This window comes from Schistocerca piceifrons, chromosome X (genome assembly GCF_021461385.2).
Source record: "Schistocerca piceifrons isolate TAMUIC-IGC-003096 chromosome X, iqSchPice1.1, whole genome shotgun sequence".
Taxonomy (NCBI): domain Eukaryota; kingdom Metazoa; phylum Arthropoda; class Insecta; order Orthoptera; family Acrididae; genus Schistocerca; species Schistocerca piceifrons.
Genome location: NC_060149.1, coordinates 545,313,944 through 545,321,491, shown reverse-complemented (window position 1 = coordinate 545,321,491; position 7,548 = coordinate 545,313,944).

The following is a 7,548-nucleotide window of genomic DNA, read 5'->3' as shown; positions in this document are numbered from 1 at the left end:
TTTAGTCATGAACAAAATAAGGTGAAAAGATTACAGTGGGTACAGAAACATAACTGGAGCTATGGTCCAACGCGTTGTTCACAGGCAAATGAAAGTTTGAAGTATTTGGAGGCTATCAGAGAACGTTTGTTCGTTGGTTTCATGGAGAACATATGAAGAGTTAGTGGGTGACACCAATGGTGAAGCATGGTGGAGGGTCAGTCATGGTGTGGGTATGTTTTACAAGCTATAAAGTAGGTTATCTAGTGAGAGTTAATGGAATATTAAGGAAGGAAGGGTATCAGAGGATACTTAAGAACAATGCTGTACCACCTGGCAAGAGACTTACTGGTCATGAATTTGTTCTGGAGCAGGGCAATGATCCCTGACATGCTGCTAAATCGTGCATAGGGTACGTCAATAGGAAATAGAAATGTGGGGAGCTGAAGAGCATAATTTGGTCAAGTCAGACATCACATTGAAATCGCAATGAAGTCTTATGGGATGGACTTTACAGAGAGGCCAGAAAACTGAGGTTATCTAATGTTGAAGATCTCTGGAATGATTATTGGCAGTGGCGGCTCGTGAGTATACATTCTGGGTGTTCACAAATTTTTAGATCCAGATAAATATGAGTGTGTGAAATTAATAGCATCTGCTGTATAACAGTTATGCTTATCAAGAAGTTTATACAAATATAGCCACTGCCAATAATAATAACAAGAATAGTAACAATAATAATAATAACAAGATGCGTAACTTATATGACAAAAGAAATATTTTTTTAGAATTTTGTTGTTTTTTGTACGTGATTTAATACAGTTTAGGACAATAACGAAAAAAGTGTAGGCTTTCGCAACTCTCCATATCGTATTTTTGTGTAAGTGGAAGTTTTCATAGTTTTCCACTTTTTCAGACGAATGTGCAAGATTCCTAACAGATATATTAGTTCACGAATTTACTTCTGGGCTAAAAATCAGATATTCTTAAGCTGCACCCACACAACAGCTTGTGCTGACTGAACACTTCCTTTTTAAATGTTCGCTTGTAGTCAATCTTTTTGATTTCGTCACTATCTCAGCCAATGGATCTGTTCTCGGAGGCCCTAGTTCGTTTGCGGCTAACTTTTCGTGGTAATTTACTTTTCTTATTCCAGAATTTGATTTGCACTCTGCAGCGGAGTGTGCTCTGATATGAAACTTCCTGGCAGATTGAAGCTGTATGCCGGACTGAGACTCGAACTCGGAACCTTTGCCTTTTTCGGGCAAGTGCTCTAACAACTGAGCTACCCAAGCACGACTCACGATCCCTCCTCACAGTTTTACTTTTCGGTTAGTATTTAAAACAGATTCAGCACAGTTCACGTTCACACTGCACACTAAAGTCGATTCCCGCATAGTAAACAACCAACTTCAAACACAAAGTGAAGTTTGTGGAAATGATTAAGCTCAAGTAGTAATGTCTACCAACATGGTGACTTGACTAGAATAGGCACTGAGATCCACAAGGGCCCAAAGCACACTGTCGTCGATCCCACATTTAAGTAAATATCAGAGAAACCGGTGATACAGCTGTTCGCGAATTTTCATATATACAAAGTGGGCCTACAACACAAATAAGCCTGACTCACCATAAGATCAGCATATTTCAGAAGCATGAGTAAATGCTACAGTCTCACAATTGATGGTGATGTGCTTTAGGCCGTTATGTTTCGCTGCACCTCAAATGGATAACTGTAAAATACATAACTGAATATGCTATTAACTCATTGAAAAACCCACAAAATAGGTTTACTGCCAGTACAGCTTTAAGATATACTGACGTCCGGTTTAATTTTACTACAGTGCATAGTGAGTGAATTAGAACATCTAAGATGTGCGCTATAATCTAGCACGATTTATGCCAAGCGAAAAGGGATGAAAGTCTGCCGTGGTGTGCTACCATCTGGTGGCACTGACATAAACTTCTAGTTGAGTGGCAAGGGCTTTCCGTGGACAGTGTGAACCGCGCATGCTGTTTATCAAATCCGTATATATTTGGCCCATAAGGCAATTACGTCACGCCAGTTGTGCATGTGCAAAAGCTCCTTAAAATGTGCGCAACTGAAGGTACGCTCATGTTGCCAAGTTTCACAGAGTCTAGAAGAGCAGTTACGAGGTAGAGTTAAGTGCCATATTTTTCAGGTTGCAGCGTCTATGTTACCTGTTTAATACCATTCAGAGAAACATAACCAATAAAGCTGCAAGATGCCCAAAGTTAGAATGTCCTTGTGCTCCTGCACACCAGCCACCACTGTATATTGGAATGCAATATCTCCAAAAACCCTACAAATGTTATCTCCAGAATGCCAAGAGTTTTTGCAGCTCTTCTGTGGGTAAAAGGTGGCTACTTCAAAGAGGATAAAATCTAACACATGTTGCATTATACTTAATGATAGACACAGGAATTTTTATGTTGTTGGTCTATTAAATTCGTATGATGTGTTGGTGCATTGAAATAAAGTATATAGCCTTTACTGTGGGTGATCGGAAACTTATGACTGGTAATATATCTTCACAGCCGTGAAGAAGCGCGTGATTTGCAGCAACAAAAACGCACAACATACAACACAGAGTACTGCAACAATACTCAGTCGAAACACGTACTTTCACTGCAGTGTGCTCAGTCTGTTCTATCAGTGTACAACACAGCATGTAACAAATGCAGAACTTTTACCTTACAGATATTGTTGAAAATGTCGACCACCATGGTTGTGGTAGTGTGCGCAGTAATGCACCATCTACTGTCTTACATGCTCAAGACTCACATGGCCTGGAAAAATTTCATATCTGGGAGCTGAGCTGGGCATGGAACAGGACCACTGTGACCATCCCTTGTCGACCAAATGAAATGTAATAACTATGTAACGAGCCACCAGAGATCATGGGTCTTTCACATTAAAATACTCTGAAGGTATCCATGAACAACCTTCGGAAGTTTGTTGATGGAGTTTTGCTTCGCTCTGTATATACACACTGGTGTGCCACACTTCAGGACAAAAGCAACTTTCCTGTGATGCGCCAGTGCTAAGAAACATAGATAAATGAAATTTCTACCATACATAGAAGGAACTGCTACAGTTTAGTACGGAAAATAATTGAAAGAAATACACAGTGAAACAAACTGAAATTACACTTTTATTCAAAGACAATGATTACCCTGAAGGCACTGCAATTAATGATTGTTCACTCAATATTACAAATGGCGGGACATGGTTTTACATAGCATGTGTGATCACCCTGGGTCACAATGCAAATTATGCAATGTGCTACCGTGTTAATGACAAGGTTATTAAGGAGTTCTTGTGTTAGGGCAATCCAATCCTTCACCAAAATGGTTGACTACTGCTGGATGGTCTTTGGTACACATGGATCAAGAACGATGGGATTTAGATCAGCAGAACAGACAGGTCATTCCATTCGCCAAATATTGTCTCATTCCATGAGCTCTTCCACATGTGCAGTTCAATGAAGTCATGCATTGCCATCCATAAAAATTAAGTCAGGACTGAATGCATCCCTGAAAAGATGGACTTGGGAAAGGATTGCAGTGTCACAATAACGTTGACTGATGAGCATACTATATTCAAATACCTGGAGGTCGGTACATCTATACAACTTTATGCCTCCCCATGGTCTAATACCGGACCACCAAAACGGTCATGTTAAATAGTGTTCCTTGGTGTATTAATACCCACATATGGCGCGAGGTGGGAACACACACTGCACCCAGGAACAGTGTCGAATGTAATCATTTTGATGGGCCACATGTTATGGTATGGAGAGGCACAATGTTCCACATGCGTGTTGAGCTCCAGATCTTAGAATATAGCACACTCATGGTCAGCGTTATTGTGACACTGTACTCTTATCCCTTATGCGTCTTTTCTGGAGTGCATTGAGGCTTGACTTCATTTGTATGGATGACAATGCTCGACTGTATCCAACTGCTCAGGTGGAGGAGCTCTTGTATATTTGACGAATGGGCTAGCCTGCCCGTTCTGCTGACATAAATCCAGTCGAGCATGTATGCTATGTGCTAAGAAGATGTACTGCAGCACATTCACATGCGCCAATGACCATCCAACAGTTGTCAATTCTGCTGGCGGAAGATTGGAACACCATACCAAAAGAACTCCTTACCAAACTTATGGTCATCATGGGAGCATGTTGCAGAGCATGGTGATCACACACCCTACAACGCATTGACTGCCTTGTGGCCACTGGCGGCCATACCAGGCGGCTCTGCTGCGCCACTAGCAGTCTCTTGGCAGTCAACGTCCTAAAAACCATGACCTGCCTTTTTTATTCTCCAGGGAACCATCATAAATGACAGTGACATCGATGTAATAATTTTTTTGAATAGAAGTGTCGTTTCTGTTCATCTCATTTCGTATTTCATTCAGTTACTTTGTGTACTATGGTGTAGCAATTCTTTTCATGTACAGTCCAACTATCAAAGTCTCCCCAAATTTCATTCCATGTCCTTCGTTTAAACAATGTTCCTCTACTGCCAGTTTTTCAGGCTGCTGGGAGCTGCGCTAAACTGACATGGAATTTTGTATACTCCAGGCTTCCTAAGTCCCAAATCATTACTGACAGAGCCGAGTAGCGCTTTAATCTTGGAAGGTGGACAGAACACACCTAATCTTAAAACTCCTTATAGTCCTTCCAGTCTTAAAGGATATGCCCCTAGCATAGGGAATAAAGGCCACTGATCTATACTCTTCTTCATGCACCTCCGGGGATGGTCCAAACTCCATAACCTGACGAATCTGGTCCACAGAGTACCTATTTTCTTTAAACACAGTCCTCAAATATGTGAATCTTCCTTCAGGCAGAGGCACTTTATTTTGCAGGAGTCCAACAGCACCACCATGAGACCAAGGTCGCACTGGATAGCAGTAAGAGTAGGCATCACCAGCAGCAGCCATGGGTTCAACAGCAGACTGCACCTGTCGCTGCCAGCACTGTGTTCCTCAAGGGAGTTAAAAGCTACAGCACTGCCAATCCCCCCTGTGGGCCCAGGGGTTAGAATAGGCCCAAGGTACTCCTGCCTGTTGTAAGAGGCGACTAAATGGAGTCTCACACGTTTTGGCTTTTATGTGATGGTCCCCTGTAGGGTTTGACCTCCATTTCCCAAAATTTTCCCGAAGAGCGAGCAAGTTGGGGAAGGACACCTTATATGGTGCATAGTGTCCTTCATGTGCTGAGACCTCTCGCATCTTTCATCGATGTGGATATGCACCTCCGCTGATTCTCCAGCTGTTGGGCGAGGTCACCTTCCTGGGTGCGTTTTCCTCCATCCTCTGTGCAGTATCGCTTTCTGCGCTGTCGACGGTAATGGGTATCTTAGTTCGTTTGCACCTGATACCAGCACAGTAACCAGTCCGTTGTGGTGGGGCTGCCATAAACCCTGTTGGTTGTAACCCCCTGACCACACAGGGATCGCTCTGTTGATGCCTGCGCTGTTAACTCCCCACGTATGCCAAGGAGTAGATGCTCATCACCATGGCTCATCGGGACTCCCGGCACTGGCCATCCTGCTAGGTGGCCTTTGCTGCAACTGGGTGGCACCTGTGGGGAGGGCCCCTGGTCGGAGTGGGTGTCATCAGGGTGGATGACATGCCATTAAGTGTAGTACGTCATCTCTTGCTGGTGGTCAAACACCAGCAGTCTCTAAGCGGGCAAGGTCTAACTTCAGGGCTAAGAAATACGACCCCAAATCGTCCCCTCCCCCTGGCCACACTATGGGAGAACGCCAAGCTAAGGATGGCAACGAAGCTTATTCACCCCGGTGCCTCGTATGAACGAGAGTTGATGCGGCATCTTTCTTGTCAATGAAACTTCAGTTTTTTTGTGGAGCATTTAAAGGACAAGTTTGGGGAGGTGGAGGGCTTGTCCAAAATGCAGTCAGGGTTGAACTTGATCAAAACAACGTCCTCTGCCCAGTCACGGGCACTACTCGCCTGTGACAAGCTGGGGGATGTTTCTGTTTCCATTACGCCCCATATGAGCTTAATTCTGGTTCAGGGTATCATATTTCACGGGGACCTTCTTTTGCAGTCTGACGATGAGCTGCGCGTCAATTTAGACCAATGAGTTGTCCATTTCGTCTGGTGCGTCCACTGGGGTCTGAGGGATAATCAGGCTGTCACTGGTGCCTTCATCTTGGCCTTCGAGGGTGACACATTACCCAGGAAGGTCAAGGTGATGGTCTACCGCTGTGACGTAAAGCCCTATATCCCTTCCCCGATGCGGTGCTTTAAGTGTGCGACCGAACCGCCGAATCTTTCCATCAGTAAATGGGGTATGTTCTCAACTGACTCGGTTGTTTTAACCCCCTCCACTGACGGAATGACCCGCTTCCTAATTCCGTATGTATAAAGCCAATACGGACTTGTAGCTGTCACGCCTTTGCGCTTACTGCTACGTATTTAAACCGTAAATAGCTCAGTTCTAATGGTAAGAGGTAGTAGTGAATTCACGTTGTTAATCTTTGAATACAGCACAGCTGCCACAAGCTCAGCTCACTTTTACTCCACTCCTACCCTCGCCATTGCACCACATTAATTAGGTGCTACATGGACCTTGCTAAATTCACTTGCGTATACATTTTTGACCGTTACTCGCCAGTATTTACCTAATGATTAGTACACTCCTAACCGGACTATTTCCGAAAGAGCTGTGATGATTGAACGGGTTCGATCCACGGCCTACAGTGCCCTACAGTTCACACGGTAACACTGCCTACCTGACCCACTTAACTTGGTAGTGAGCTTATGTATCCAATCACCACTGCTAGCAGCAGTGGATAATCCTATCAGCATGACGAGAGCAGCAGACTTACCGTCGAATCCTCCTGAAAATACTTATAACTACGGTCGCCAGTTCTGAAGGAGCAAAAGAATAAATCAATTTTTTGGCTCGTTTCAAAGTGAAACGGCTTGAGTTGAATTTAAACTTAATTCTGCATATTACTATTTCTGATCATTCTAGGTGATTCTACAAAGCAAATACTCTCTCAATTTCTGTGAGTTGGCTTGGTAATTACCACCAAGACAATTTATGCAACTTAGGTTAACAAAATTCTATCCTTCAACTTATTTAATGATTTTGGATATTACTCTTTGGACAATTGATACAGAATTAGTTAAGTGACTTTACTTGAAAGGTTACTCAGAAAAATTTAAGTAACTATAAATAGGCGACTCATTCTGGTGTGACCATTGCTCTTTTCAACATTCTTATACGCTAAAGTATTCTACAACCAAAAGAATTGTAAATGAAAGAGGCGATGGTGGCCTCAGTCTGATTTCACTACACTATGTTTGAGGTTACTACACTTTACAATGAACAACATGCGTCGTAATTTTACGCATTACTATATTCTGTCCTCTGCACTTGCATAAAAGAAAACTGGTATTCTCCTTTTACATGTATACAAAGTTCGACTTAACAATTGCAAGCAGTCTTGCCTTGGGTAGACGTGTCGGTGCTGGTGGTGAGATGCATGTGGCTAACGCAGCTC